Genomic DNA, 13,490 nt, shown 5'->3' on the forward strand with positions numbered 1-13,490 from the left:
TAAACAAATGCACACCGAAGACATAAACACATAACGGAACAAAAACTCTAAATGTTCCTTTTGAACATCTCAAGACACTTTACGGCTTTCGAGTTATTGTTTTTAACTTCAAAAGGAATACGTACCAAATATTCATTTGCCAGTAAGCTAAATGCCACTTTTACAATTACAAATTCAAAAGAATTCAACTGTAAAAAATGTCACTTAAAATGTTTCATTTCTTGTCGAGATATTTATCTAAACTTCGTCCTGTACATATATTTAGCTGCAACGAATTCCGTCGAACAACAGCTGTGAGATTTTTAAGAATATCTAGGTCGACAATAACATGCTAAATCAAATGTTATTTATCTAATATAGCGAGATACAAAATAAATTGTCAAGCTGCTACCACGCAATGACGAGCGGCAACTGCCATCTTAAAATTTAAGAGTGAGGAATTGATCTGCAAAAACAATGTTGTTTAATATATGGACTATACATGTCTGCCTCGCATGCATTTGAGATGAAAATATCATGGCAATTTTTACACAATGTAATTACATGTATGTTTCTTTTGAAGAAATACATACGTTCTAAGCAGAGGAAACGAAATGAACACCCAATACTGTTGTATAAAAACGCATGCTTGCAGAAAAGATATAAATTAATTTCCAAGCAAGGTACTGTCTGTGAGTCTGGTATATCTGACTTGAACTAAAGCTCTTGTCAGTCATAGCATGATTGCTTCTGGAACGCAGCGTGTGACGGCAAACTGAATGTCCGTAATCAATTTTGTTATCTTCAGCTCGACTTTCATTTATGTCCGAATTTGAAACAGAATCTTTGTTTGGACAAGGCGATAGCATACAGACGTTTTCATTGCACTCGCAACAGAATTTCGGGGTCATGGATGACTTTTATTTCCGTTTTATTGTCGTCTACACCATACGGGTTATCAGCATAGATTATTAGAAGAGCCACATTGGTATAATTGAATGATGCTTGATTTTAATTAACCGGCTGCTATCTCTCGTGCTTTCCATTCTTGGCTCCAAATGTCAGAGATGCCTTTCTGGACCCTGTCCAGTTAAAGGTGTTTATACATAATGCAAATACTGCTGAAGGTCACGGTACAAATTTAACAAATGCCATTCGTTTTTATTGTATAAAAACAAGATCCACATGTAAGAAACCGAAGGACCAGTATTGTATGGACTTTTGTGAACCAATACGATTTTATGGATGTCTCTAAATTTTGTACTTTTAACATGTGTAAATGTTGAGTTCTTCTCAACCCGGGGCTAGAGGGCGTGGACGGTAGCATGCATTTCCACTACCGTCCATGAACAGGCTCAATCAAACCGAGCCTGCAACATTTTCGTTTTTGTTGTGTTGAGCGACCTGTGGAGTTTCCACTTTTTCTATTTATGGTTTCATTTATGTGCTTTGTTGATGGTTTCAGTGTTTCAGTGTTGTTATATTTGTTTTGTCCTTCGAGATCAAGAACGTTCAAGTGTACTATCACTGAATGTCGCTTAGTCGGTGCTAGTCGGCGAGAGGGGTGTTGCACATTTCATTACCTCTCATTAACAGACTCAATCAAACCGAGTCGGCTATTATTTTGCTTAGTTGCGTTCTATGCTTCCAAAGGATCTTTTCGCATATTTTATTCACTTACGTGCCTAGTTGATGGTCTCATTTTTGTGCCCAGTTGATGGCAACTTATTTCACTTATAACAAAAATGGTATCATCTACGTTTGTCCCCGAGTTATATCCTGAGGAATTTTATTCATTTTAAAATTTCGGAATCTGTTTACTTCTTGTCGCAAAATCGAAGTGGTACATAACCTGTAAGACAATAAAATTATACTCTCTTGATGTTACATCAAGTGTTTACTATTATTAATTTATTATTCTGCAAATGCAGTTTTAAGCCTTGACTGTACAAACTAGAGCTATCACTTACTGCTATTAATATCCCGAACACCGCCTTGTCACAGGAAAGAAAACATTTTTGTATGTGGTTCATATCCAACACGCACTTCGGAAGTACGGTGCGTCACAAGGTTGAGGGGGATAGCGGTTCGGGTACGTCTTTAAATAATGGAAAGCGATTGCTCCACACATTTGAGGGGGATTACGGGTCGGGGGACCATCGTCTATCCAAGAAAAATATGTCACATCTACACTTAATGGTAATCATGTGTTGGAATTCCTTTAAAAATGAAGAACTTCTTTGGTCCACGGACCGCATGATAACATGGCCGTCCTACCAACCTTAAAATGACTCCAGCTTCGTTTGTTTTCGCGGGTATAAATATTCAGTTGTTAGTGGCAATAGTCGGAAGTAATCAATTCTAATTTATTTTGAACTGGCAACTATATTTTAGACTTCTTCGAACGTTAATTGTAGGCTTGGTTGCGCTTTATCCCTCACTAAGTCTCATAAAAGTAATGCATGAACTGAATCTAAATATTTGCACCAAATGTGTACTATAATTTGCGATGCGACTTTATGACACTGTCATCGGGAAATGTCAGGGTTGCTGGCGGGTGACAAACTTGTATAACCGCCAGTACATTTAATCTACAGACGTCGATACTACCCACTGGAAAAATATAGTAGACCATTTCAACAGCACATTTCTCACCTAACACGCTCAGTTCGTCAAATTGATCCTATGCATATAGAAGAACTGATAATTTATCTTCCATCGTGCACCAGTCATATTTTCTCAATGTTTCTTATCACAGATATACTTATTTATTATGCATCTGGATTGTTTGTACTTGGTTCTGGATGTATATTTTCTGTCCTTAAACTAGAAAATTTTGTTGGGATTCACTGACGACATGGTAACAAAAACGTTTTTGCCGCTGATTGTTTGAAGTGCCCTGCTGTGTTCCTTCATGCGTTTGTTTCGTCTTTGTGATCTATTTGGTACACTTTGTATATTTCGTTTGCATAATATGCAATACAGTGTTGTTTGGTTTTGCTTTAGCGGGGATGCATTCTCGGAACGTGGCTTTTCCTATGTGTTGGATATTTGTCCTTGTTTTGTTATGCCTTAATGCTGATATCTGTACCCTAATGTTACTCTTTAGTTTAAGGAAACAAAGTAAACAAAGTTTGAAGTAATAACATACTATTTTATTTTTTGCTGAAACCTTTAACATTTTTATTAAATCTACATTGGCTGTAAATATTGAAGGTCCACTGATTTAAAAAGAAAGTTAATTTTCTCAGAGATCTGCAAGCAGAACAAAAATCAATTGTTATATTGACGTATTTTAAATAACTGCAAAAAAACCCCCAAAAAACAGTCGTTAAATGTTTATATCGTAAAACATCTTTTGAGAAAATAAGCGAATAAGTCAGAACCACTTTAAAAGTTCATCAGCTGGAGCATAAATCACACTCACGGCAATGACTTCGTCAAAACCAACACCAATCTTGGCACCAAATACAGATTTTTTGCCCTCTTCCAAAAAGCCTGCACTTCTCATGGCAATAAAATTCAAGTCTGACATTTTTAGCAAACACTGAAACTTATCAAACATAAACACCTATTTCTGTCTGATAAGAGCTTTGATAACAGAAAGAATCTGTTCATTTCTTAGGGGTTGGTAGAAATACTTTTAATTGTGATGTTGTTTTTACTTCTCTGTATCTTCTTGAAGTCGTATTTTTGACGTTTGTTGCCGGCAGCTGTGAATCTAACTACATTCTCTGAGAGCTGACCTGAATGTTTTTTATCAGACAGCTTGACTGGTAACCAGTGTTTTATAACAAACTCCCATTACTGAGTTATTAAAAATTGCTTTGATTCATCTACATCTATCATGGAATTACAACACACCATAACCTTTCACGTAAGAAGAAATATATAATTATTAAAAAGGAGAGGCAATTCAGAATTACTTAAGCAATTGCTGCAGTTTCTAGACAAACATGAATATTTAGTGGATATTATTTTCTAAAATGTTCGATCTTCAGTAGATTTTTATTTAAAATTAGTTTCTTCTTGTAACGATATTTAGAAATTTCCAAAAACTGAAAAGTCAAGGCTCTCGTTATGTGTTCCAACCAGAAACTAGTAGGCATAGAACTTCATTATGCAAGAAGAACATGTTCTACATTTCTTTCCCTTAGGTTTTAAGTGCTGTTGAAATTGCCTAAAGGAATTTCTTTTACTAGTAAACTGATATACCGTATTACGTGTTTCTTTTTCCCCATTCGTTATGTGATATCTTTATCACAGTAGCAGTGCACTAATGACAATGAAAGGACTGGCTTTGTGGGTGCCCATGTCATTCATAGGCAAAGTCTAACTCATACAGATTTTGGTTTTATAATGTTCCAGTCCAGTTTGAAAACTGCCACTGTTTTCGAAGGGTATGCCATGACCGACACACTATTTAATTTGCAACACTTTAAAGCAATGTCTGAAAAGACTTACCTGTTAAGATTTATTTGACTATAACAACGGCAATTCAAAATTGCCCAGTGGTGGCCATAAAAGGTCAGCCAGTACCTGGATTCAGTGGTTTTTATTTCTGGTCCTTTGAGACCATTTATTTCATCCTTTATAATCGCTTCTGATTAAGATGGCACTAGATGGCGTCATGTGCATTGTACTTTACCTCTCATCTAGTGAACAGATTCACACAAACCGTGTCAGTCTTCTGTTATCTAGTTTTGTTGGATTATGTGATTCCAAAGAATCTTTTTACAGATACATAATCTTGACAATTTCAACTCCTTTTTGTTTGAGATACATCTATTAGAAAGCTATTAATCTTTTCACATATCCAAAGTTTAAAAGTTACGTCGGTAAAAGTACAAAATAAGTGATCAGACTATTAATATGTTTGTTTCGAAGAATATACTGAAGCTGCTTTAGTCAGGTGATTACTTAGATCAGGTTGAAATATATATACAATAGACAAAGGATAATGACGTTTAAAGTTCAAAAACACACCTAAGTTATTTCAGTTCATGGAATGAATAATATCAATTCAACCACTAATATAACAAAATGAATAAATCATTTTGACTGCAAGGTGAGACAATATCCACTTGTTTACATGCAATCAGTGTATATGTAAACACAGGACTTGTGTGGTCTGGTTAACTGTTTGCGTTCGATGCACTATGCTGCTGTTATAATTGAATTAATTCTATAGCATCATTGGGGCAAATTTAAGATCGGTTCCACGAGTATAAAATGGTCTCAGAGCAGCTTGCAGTAAAGGCAATGGCAATAAAACTAACCATGTGACTAATAAAATATCCAAACTTCCCGTGTTATTGTATTCTTTTATATCATTTAAACATAAAACGTTTTCCATGTGTGTGTGGAAATTCTAAGAGAGTTTCGTTCATACGCTTGAAAATCGAAGTGGTTAAACAAACAGGAATAAAAATGAGGTAAATGTTTCTGTTTCGTTAACTTTTTTGTTGTCTGTTGAATAACGGCAGTACAGAGCTACGTATTAATATTGAGTTTCAAAGCGTCCGTATTCATTAACGTTATATACATTTCTTTGAGTATAAAAAACGCAAATTTCGATTCTTTATGACTATGTTTTGTTTTCCGGCGCAGGAAGGTTTGTTTTCGCTTTACATGAGCTTGATGATAATACAACCGAGTGGTACGATTTACATGAGCTTGAATGAGAATAATACAACTAAGTAATACGATTTGCATGAGCTTGAGAACACGCGAGCTTGAGAAATAATACAACCGAGTAATACAATTTACATGGGCTTGAGAACGCATGAGCTTGAGAAATAAACAACGATTTACCTTGAAAACACAACCGAGTGATACAATTTACATGAGCTTGAGGACAATACAACCGGGTAGTAGGATTTACTTTAAAGTGAGAACACGTGAGCTTGAGGACAATACGACGGAGTAATACGCTTTACATGAGCTTGAGAAACAATACAACCCAGTAATACAATTTACATGAGCTTGAGAACATGAGCTTGAGAAATAATACAACCGACAGTACGATTTACATGAGCGTGAGAAATAATACAACCCAGTTATACGACTTATATGAGCTTGAGAACACATAAGCTTGAGAAATAATACAACCGAGTAATACAGACAAAATCACACATTCTGTATATGTATAATGCTAAATGTGTAGAGCAACCTATTATGATAAAAGTGAACTTTACTCTATGCCTGGGCTTGAAAGAGATCTGCTGTTATCCGTGTTAGAATCGTTGATTAATGCTTTAAACAGCCATGTATTAAAACGTTAAACACAAGTTGTAGTATCCTTTTAAACACACTACTCCCTGTACTTTTGAAAAACAGACTGAGAGATAATTTTATAATTATACATGAGTTCTTCAGTTCACCACTTCCTCTTTTTGTCATGTAGCATTGTGTTTTCTACTAATGTGTATTAAATGTTCAAGTATGCAGAAATAGCAACAGAAAAGGAGATGACTAAATAATCATACAACAAAGAATTGACGTTCTTGTCATTTTCTGTTAATCTCATTGAAACAAACGTTAATTATTAAGTATAAAAATGTAATTAATTATATTTATATTGATAAAGTTATGGTTCTTCTGTTCTTCTCTTCAGTTGCTTTCATTGTCATGTCCGACATTGTGGCAAAATAACATTAAGTTCTCTTCAGATGAGTCAATGTTATCTTTACTGTTAGAAATTGAGGAAAGGTACAAAAATGTGTATAACTTGGCCAATATTTAGTACAGATATTTTCTTGATAATGATCTTTAATGTTAAAAGTTGAGAAAAGGTACAAAATGGTGGATAACTTGACCAATATTTAGTACAGATATTTTCTTGATAACTCCCTTTTATGTTCAAAATTGCAAAAAGGTACAAAAAGGTGGGTAGCTTGACCAATATTTAGAACGGATATTTTCTTGATAACTATAATATATGTGTAGTTACATTTAATTCTGTTCAGTTTAATGCATGCTATTCTTTCATGTGAAAAAAAGTAAATAATTAAATACAAAGAAAAGGGGAGACAATTTTGTTTTAGACAGCTGTCAGGGTAATAGGACTTGAAATGTCAGGTTGATGTCTGATTTTAGAGTCCACTGCAATATTCTTCATTGGCTTCAGGGATATTAACAGGAACACACTGTTGCCACATTTCCAAGTTATTTTGTTTAAATGTAAAAGCAGATTTGTAGACCTTTATGTGTAAACGTGCATTTTGATGTCAAATGTTTTTATAAAGTTTCAGTTCAATGCAAGAAGAGGTTTCAGAAATATTTATGGAAATGTCGAAGTTTGAACATTTCCAAGTGCAAAAGAGGAAACTAATGTTAAAAACAATTGTCAGTGTTATTTTAACTGGTATGTGAACATGTTTCAAGATCCTTACAACGTTTTACATGTTTGGAGTTAGTATTTGACTAGGTGTCAAAGGTAACTATGGAAACTAATTTTGGCCAGGACGTGACAGACGGACATGGTGATTCTTATTAAGTCACACCTATCCCGCCTCCACCCCCACAAAAAAACCCAACAAAAGTTGATTGTTGATGGTATAACAAAGTAGACACATGTCGAAATGATCTTAATTATTGTCTTAGTGTATATTTTTCTCAGTAACACAAAAAAACGCCCCTCAGCTCAGTGACAAAATTAGGATAGGCCATTTCACAGTTCTTTTTTCATTAAAAGTGTAAGAAAACTACAACGGAAATAGGAGACGAGTTTCCATTATTAAGCTAAGTCACAAAAGGAAAATGACCTGTGAGGATTGTCCGTCTATGTTAAAAAAAGGCAGGTGAGTATTCTTTCGAAGGAACTTAAATTTCATTACATTAACAAATAAAACTGTCTGTACACCAAAATAACTGCAACGTCAGTTCATTGACATCAACTCAATGCAATTTCACAGCTGTGCAATATGTTTAGTAAAATTAGATACTATCATTTGAGTTTTTATTTAACATAATGTGCAATTTATAGAATCTAAGGGCTATGAAAGATAAATGAAGCACATGGTATCAACCAATCCAGCAACAGTAACCTAATTAACTTCAGGAAACATGTTAACGATAGCAATTATTTCAGTTACAGTGTAATCTAGAATTTCAAGACACGTTTTTTCGAACAAAATTAGATATAACACCCTTCTAATTTCTGGTTCGTTTTTTCTTACCAAAATTAGATACGACACCTTACTACTAGCAATATTCCTTTTTTTTTCACCAAAATTAGATATCACACCATACTAATTTCAAAAGTCGTTTTTTACACCAGAATTAGATACAATGTATAACGTTATACTAATTTCAAGACAAGTTTTTCAAAACAAAATTTGGTATGACCGCATTCGTTATTTTCCTAACTAAAATGGGATATGATACCATACTATAGTGGGTTTGCGACCAGCGTGGATCCAGACAATCCTGCGCTTCCGCGCAGTCTGGTCAGGATCCTTGCTGTTCGCTTCAAAACCTATAGCAATTAGAGAAGCCGTTAGCGAACAGCATGGATCCTGACCAGACTGCGCGGATGCGCAGGCTGGTCTGGACCCATGCTGGTCGCAAACCCACTATGTTGGTTTTCTCATGGCACGGCTCATTTCAAGACTCCTTTCCCTTCACCAAACTGAGATATGACAACATACTAATTTCAAAACTCTTTTTTTCGACCCAATTTAGATATGGTACAGTACCCATGCTCGAAACTGTTTTTGTTGTATGTGTTGTCTGAAATTCCAAAATAACAGTCGTTTTTATAGTATTATGATGGTGTAATGAAAATAAAAGTAAGAAAATGGAATACACATTCTGTGCATAACGTAACATATTGTTTAACACGGGATCAACGTTTTGCAGACTTTCACAACATTTTCTACTTTCTAACTGTACGCTTACATGAACACCATTACAGCCGCCCTATTGTAACTGACAGATTTCCATTTCAGACAAATAAGCTCTGCATTCACACTAAATCAGAACTACAAATTAGAGAAAAGCTTTCAGATTCCAATACTTCATTTAATGCGAAAACATCCATCTTTTCTCAACAAGCATAATCCGACTTTTTGCCTGCAAGAACTGATACTGGTTAAGTTAGCATGTTTAATGTATTAGGAAGAAATTGCAGGATTGTTGCACGAAATTATGACGCAAACGTGCCATAATGAGTACCGTATTTACGTCATTAGTTTTAAACTCTTCGTGTGAACGTATATAGATGTCTTTATATAATGACACAAAACTGTGACTTTTCCTTTGTTCTTTTGAAGATATTTACAACATCATTATTTTTAGGTTATGGTAACTGAGTATAAAGGCAGCGTTTTGTCATGGTTTATAATGAGCATTGTTAATTTTATAAAAAATACGTTGTTGCTAAAAAAAACATCTTTTTGCAGGGAAAAGACTGTATGATGTTGACCTAGGGTTCTACAGGCGTTTAAAACCTATGTCTATGGTTCATAATCATGCTGCCAGATTAGCAATTCCTCCATGTCCGTGTATTGTAAAGGGAAGTAATATAGAATGTATCATTTATTAAAAATTCCTATTCCAGTCGGATCAACCGTTATGTTACATATGACAATTAAATAAGCGTTTTACTAATTACAAAATTTGCATATTTTATTTATACAGTGCATTCTAATTAAAAGAACCGCGTGTTGTTCAAGTTATCCTTTTATTATCTGTTGCGAAAAAAAAAACAACTCCGTCATAATTAAGAAATGCCCAGTGGTTTTGGCCAGCGACAAAGTAATCTTCACCAGTACGATTAGTTAATAAGATGGGCGACGTAAGGGGAGCATTCATCAGGCGGTGAACCCACATAAAACCAGATTTTATGGTTAAGAGAAATATTTTTCTTGTTTATGACCACTGTGATAGACCCTAACCTGATGACATTGGAACAACCGGCGAAATCTCGGACAATAACGTGGGAATTATTTTCAACACCATCATTAAATGTGAGGACGTAACAAGTTAAATTAACTCCCCTGATAACAGGGCGGGTGGTAAATTCTGCCACTGGCGTTGAGTCATTACTCGAATTCCATAAAAGCTAGTAATCAAAGTACAGTAAATAGACAATACTGTTATAAAGTATGTAACACTCTAATTTGCAAGACAAAACAGCTAAAGGGGGTCAGTCGTGGTATTCTAAAGAGGCGTGTCTCTACATGTTAACCACAGTATCTTTCATTTTTAAAATAAATCCTTACAAACATTTACAACTATACATTTATTTTGGAGAATTTTTTTCAAAATTAGTAAAATATTAAGTCTATTTATATCTTTTCCATTTAACATACTACATTACTAACATAATAGTTGATAGCTTTCTACATTCTTACAGATAATTGTTGTATTTTTGTGTAAATTAGTAATGCGACACACTGTATAACTATGGTTTTTACTTCAGCATGGTAAATTATTGATGTTTGTATTTTAAAATCGAACATAAACAAACTATTTTACTGGTTTGTCCATTTAACAGATATCTAAACAATCCAGTAATAATTTCGTATGCATCATTACTGCACGTGGAGGCATATGGCCATTTTCTAAAGAATCTTTCAGGTAAAGCTGTTTAGCTTTTGTTTCCATTTTGATGTCGAATAAAGATACGTTTTGTATGTGATATTTCTTAAGATTAAAAAGGTACTATCAAAATTGTAAAGACCTGGAATTGTAGTACGCGTTTATATAAAAAAGAACTATCTTGGATGTTGCTACCAGTTTAAACGAAACAACAACAGAAAATATTAATAAGTACGGACTAATTGACAGTTGTATCCAAAGCAAATAAAGCATGTATATTCCTGATGGAAGTAAAATAGCATTTAATACACATCAGTAAAAAAACAACATTTTTTACAGGGGCATGTTTTTTGTTTTAAGCCATGCCGTTTGTAATATGAAATTTTTAAACTGATTTAGGAATAGATGGAAATATCTGGCTCTAGAGCAACGAGGCTTTCCCGAGCAACCATGTAAACATTTACCATCGGGCCGTATATTCCCATCTGCATCTACAGTCGGTGATTGAATCTTTTGCTTACATGCCATTTTCAACAAATGAAAATGAAATCAAACAAATCACCAAACGAAAGTTGTCATAGAACCACATGGGACACTATGATGCAGAAGGGATACCTTTTTAAGTAGCACTCACATTTTTTAAAGACGTAAAGTCGGTACTATGGGTAAAAGTCATATTCATTATATAGCTCATGCTCTCCAAATACGCGCAAGAGCAGAATTTGAAACAAAATAAAAGTTAGAACGAAATGATAACCTGTTTCATTCTGAAAGAAATTAGCGTTTAAGCCGGTTTATCTGTTGTTGATGGTGTTTATAGTTTGTGTTATAAAAGGATCTAATCTGATAAGAGTTTCTGAAACATAAAAATAGGACAAAAACACAGTAATTTTGAAATTGTACGGTTTAAATTATGGCCGCCAATGTAGAAACGGTTGCATCATTTTTCTTTCTTATATTGACATTTGCAAATATGATACATTTATAAACAAATAACTGCACAACCAACACACAGTTTAATAATATAAAATACTTCTTAAAGAGACGCGCCTTTTGGGGGAGGGACTAACTTCCATATCTGTTTGAAAGTAATATTTTTTCACTGGAAAATGTTTAAATGTTTAGATGGCAAATGCTACAGCTGATGTTAACAGTCATGTGGTCTTTGTCCACAAGGTCTCTACCTCAGGTTTGAAAGTAGACGTCCCATATCTAATAGTACACCGTTTTCTCCCAAGGTATTGAACAATAAAATGCTTTGACAAAGAATAAGATACAAGTCTGAAGCTGTAAAACAGCTTTTTGTCGATAAATTATCATATTTTATCAATTTGGTGTATCATGCCTTTTAAGAAACATCACAAATTACTTCCGGTTAACACCAAATGTGATATAATAAACAACAATTTATCCCCGATCGATACATGTTCAACGCTTTTGCGAAATGGCAAACAATAAATCAAACGTCAGGATAAAGATAAAATCTTTCACTAATGCTTGATTAATTGTAATGTATTAAAAATCAACAGATAAAAAAATAAGGTAATTACACCATAAAAATTAGCTGGTGGGGTGATTTTTACCTGTTCACCGTGAAATAAAATGATATATTACATGAAGTGATGGAGAATCTGAAGGAAATGAGCACGTAACAAAGTATTGCCTTTAAAATAGAATAAATTCTTCACATATCAATAAAATGCTGTAATTCGCATGATATCTATTGCATAAGGTGCGTAAATTTATGTGGCGTATCTAGTTATATTATCTGACGAAAATTGGTTTTAAAAATGTATGAAATTATATCAGAATAAACAGTTAGAATGTTTTTAATGTACCAGGATAGCTCTTCAAATCGATCATACATCATTTTGAAACTGACAATCGCGCAATAAAGAAATGTCGAGTTAAGGAAAACTGGGATGTTCTATGTATCTTCGTAAATGGTATGAGAGCTTTAAAGTATTATCAACCCGTTAAGGTTATTGTGAAACAGGTTGAAACATTTGATGTATGCTCGGAACACCCGCATGGCTTAAGGACCACACAGTTAATAGCCTAACCGAAAAAGTTACATTAGAATTTTTTGTCGTAAAGGCCGTAATCAAAGAGAAGTGTAAAATTGTTGGTAGAAAAATCAGCTCCTTATAAAAAGCAGGCATCAATTAAGAACCACGAGTTATATCTTTTTATTGATGCATAATTGGTAATGGTGTATGTGCATTATAACAATGACTTTGCTTGGTATCTCGACATACTGGGTATATGGCAATAAGAGATGTTATGCATGTCTACATTTTCACCAACAACTGACCTAGACACTTCGTTGTCAAAAGTCAGATGTTTGCCAAACCTTTGTTGCGTGTTTTCGCGATATCACATTGTCAGACAGCGCCTATTCTTGAATAGTTTTGCTCGACAAAATGATTTCTGTTTGGTTCACTTCATTTATCTGCATCAGTTTAATGGTACCAGCATTGATCTTCTCCATGTAAAAAACTACATCATCTTTTGGAAGGCATAACAGTAACATGCAGTATGGTTTGCATACTTTTGCAGTCTAGCTTATTGTCCTTCTTTGAGAGCACTTTACAAACTTCCTGAACTGGCCTAGTTTTTGTGATTAAAAACCTTTACTTCTTATTTAAAATAGATAGGTTTAGTTAATACATCTTTAATAACAAAGACACATACTCTGAAGTGAGAACAGTTTGTGTCAGAAGGTACCACCTTTAGGTACAAAGAAATATATTGTAATGTAATAAAAAGAAACTGATTTCATATTTTATTAACTCGAAATTTATAAAGTAGCTCAAAAACATATATGAATCTCTCGGAATTCACTGAAAATCGTTTCAATGAGGTATTGTTTGCAATGACAAATGTCTTTAAAATGCAAATATTTCCCATATATCAAGACTTAGCGATTTGAATTAGTCATTTCTCCCAGCCTACTGTGGCTCAAA

The 13,490-nt window shown here is 34.1% G+C and overlaps 1 protein-coding gene across 1 annotated transcript in view; it reads left to right on the forward strand.

The window, feature by feature from the left end:
• Positions 1-5,340: 5,340 nt before the first annotated feature.
• Positions 5,341-13,490, forward strand: part of LOC123561811 (homeobox protein php-3-like) — a 75,771-nt gene continuing 67,621 nt past the window's right edge. Inside the window, exon 1 of the mRNA XM_045354417.2 lies at positions 5,341-5,414. The gene's annotated coding sequence lies outside the window, so the exon portion shown is untranslated. The remainder of the gene's footprint in view (positions 5,415-13,490) is intronic.

The sequence above is a fragment of the Mercenaria mercenaria genome, chromosome 10, assembly GCF_021730395.1.
Source record: "Mercenaria mercenaria strain notata chromosome 10, MADL_Memer_1, whole genome shotgun sequence".
NCBI lineage: Eukaryota > Metazoa > Mollusca > Bivalvia > Venerida > Veneridae > Mercenaria > Mercenaria mercenaria.